General features: G+C 35.2%; 1 protein-coding gene across 1 annotated transcript in view; it reads right to left on the bottom strand.

The window, feature by feature from the left end:
* Nucleotides 1–125, bottom strand: part of hyal2b (hyaluronidase 2b) — a 4,297-nt gene extending 4,172 nt beyond the window's left edge. Inside the window, exon 1 of the mRNA XM_068594278.1 lies at nt 1–125. This exon is cut by the window's left edge and continues 44 nt beyond it. The gene's annotated coding sequence lies outside the window, so the exon portion shown is untranslated.
* Between the last annotated feature and the right edge of the window lie 2,726 nt (nt 126–2,851).

The following is a 2,851-nucleotide window of genomic DNA, read 5'->3' as shown; positions in this document are numbered from 1 at the left end:
TCATGTTGACGATTTACAATTTTGCTAGCTAAGGAGAATAGAAATGAAGGAATGAGCGATGATGACGTTGAGCAATAACAGTTCAGCGCATCGAGCTCCTGATTAGGGATGTTTTAATTTATGAAAGGCATACATTCTCCTAGTTTGCCGTTTTAGTAAATATATTGTGAGTTTTTATACATCATAATAATATTGTACTACCTAAACCCAATTTTAAGCCTGTCCCGCATCCATATGAGCGTAACATTACATAAGCCAATGCCGCTTACCCCCCTTTTATAAAGACAAAAGTGGTCTCTTCTTCAAATCATGCTCTAATTTAAATGTAGAGGGAAGTTTAGACGATGAGCGCAAATGCGGAACAGATTACACGTTATATAGTTTGATGGCTGTTGTATTTCGTTCCTATTTGAGCTAGATAGCAGTTGCTACAGTTTTAACAGTTAAAATCTAAGCTTAGTGAATGAATGAGGGGCATGTTTAGGATCTTTCGTTTCTTATATATTGGCTTAGCAAAATCAGGTGGAACAAAGACTTTAAAGACATTGTTTGTATTTTCAGAGACCATAAGAGCGTAATTGAAATTGCTTCTGTTCTGAGGAAAGTTTCTTTTTCTTATCATACATTTTCTTATCATAAAAAGGAAAGTTACTTTTTGTTATCATATACACACACACAATGCATTTTAAATCTGTCATTTCATTCAAATGTATCTTACCAGAAATCTTTTCCTGGTCTGCGAGTCTCCCACAAAAGAGCAGACAAAAGCAGCTGTTCATTCTGAGTTGACCATCATCACCCAAAGATATTTAAATATCGAGCAGACTCCACCTCTCTTTTTTTCTGTTTGGCAGTGTCAAAGGGCAGCTCATCCAATTGAATAAGATTCAGCTTGATGCTTCTTTAACTACAGTGTTCGCACAAATGTTTTTTTTTACGCCTCATACCTTTTTTTTCCCTTCACACCAGAAGTCAGTTCAAATTGAACCTTTAAAAGCATCAAAACAATAGATATCATAGTACGTAGATTGAGAATCTAGTATAAGATGTTGACACTGTGAAGCAAACCTCTACGTAGTTGATTATGTAGAATTTGGTAATTTTTTCAACTCCTGTGAGTGAGCTGTGAGCATCAACAATTGTACTGTCAGTGAGCCATATCTAGTGCTGCTGTAAGCTAATTGTATAGGATTAGTGTATGCCGCTGTTTGTAAACACACGTTTAGCAGCTGAAAACAGCTCAAAGGTGATTTCGAATAAATGGTACTGTTTGCCTGTTTTGTGACCTGAAGTAAGTGCTGACATAATGTCCATCAAATTATCTATAAAAGTTATTACCACAGGTATGTACAGTAAGCTGTGAAGATCAGCAACAGCTAAAAGGGACTTTGGCATAAGGGTGTGGTGTAGATGCCAATTCTAAGACTCATGCTTCATAAAAAAACTTTTAAACCTTTTGTTGAACTCAGTGGGGTCAAGTACCTCAGAGTTAATTAACTACTTCAGCAATATATTTTGTAAGATCTCTCTTTGCGCTTATTGCAAAGAAAAAACATTATTACAGTGCTTGTTTTGACACATGTATTTTTTTTTACACAATTGATCTTATTGTCCCATTATTGTAGTTTTCTCCACAGTTTACAGGTAAATCAGCTTAGTTATTCTTTATATTCCTGAAGTTTTCTAAAGACAAGGTTCAGACAAGACATGTCTGAAACATACAGTTTCGTATTAGTTACAACAATTCATGTTTTGTTTTTCAATGACAAAATAAAAGATAATATGTATTTGAATAATAAAGGTAAGGGTTTCTGTGAATAATAGCTTACTTTCATTTCTTGTAATGAATGCGCTCAGACTTTTGTCAGCAAAGCCAGAAGGTGGGTGGTTTTTTAAGTCAAATCTTTTTTTTTTTTACCTCAATACTGCAATTCATCTCATGCCCTTGCATATTATTACAGCTTAGAGTAAACCAAAAAAGTAATTGTACTGCCATGTCTCCCCCAGACTCAGCTGAATAAGATAAGTAAGAGAGGTAAAAACAGCACAAAGACTTGTGTAGAGTAAAATCATTTCATGGAAGCAATGAAGTGGAGTGGATTTTGGCAAAGCCTCTTTATCCTCTGAGGAGAACAATATCACAGACAGCTTTGTAGGAGACCCTTTCCCATGGAGAATGAATTTCCCTCACTTCTCTTGAACCTAGCCCTCATTAAAAAAAACACGCACATGCGCTCGCACAAACACGCACACACACATTTGAATTAGAAATTTCCTATGAAGGTAGCTAATTTCATCTCAGGGTCATAATTTCCACTACATGAGTGGACAGGTCCTGTCAGTTTAGTTTAGTAACATTTCCTAAAAAGTTGTTGGTAAATTGACAAATAGCTCTTATAAGCCTGGCAAATAGTTGTTACAAAAAAATACTAATAAAAAGAGATTTCCTACTTGAACGTCCTTCACCTTAATATTTCACTTGACAGAATTTGCAGTGTATCATGATCTAAGTGCCTTTAAAACCTATAATTTAGATTCTGTAAATATGTCCCACCAAGCAGGTCTAACTTCGCAGATCCAGGTCTGTCATTACAGGCAAACATATCATAGGGGGAGAAAGTAAGCATTAAAAAACTATTTATTTTCAGATTGTTTAGTCACTATTAGCCACTTAAACACCTACTACACATTTCAGTTACAGAAACTAAACCTCCCACGAGTTGATTTAGGCAATGATTATAAAATATGTCCATCATATTTCTTTGCCCTTTGAGCTTAACAGCTTGTAAAAAAGTAATGCACTTTAATTTGCTGTTCAACTGTACTGATATAAAAAAGGACCATGACACAG

This window comes from Clinocottus analis, unplaced genomic scaffold (genome assembly GCF_023055335.1).
Source record: "Clinocottus analis isolate CAN_PGR_092001 unplaced genomic scaffold, fCliAna1.0.p SCAF_3, whole genome shotgun sequence".
NCBI classification, from domain to species: domain Eukaryota; kingdom Metazoa; phylum Chordata; class Actinopteri; order Perciformes; family Cottidae; genus Clinocottus; species Clinocottus analis.
This window is presented reverse-complemented; position numbering and strand designations above follow the sequence as displayed.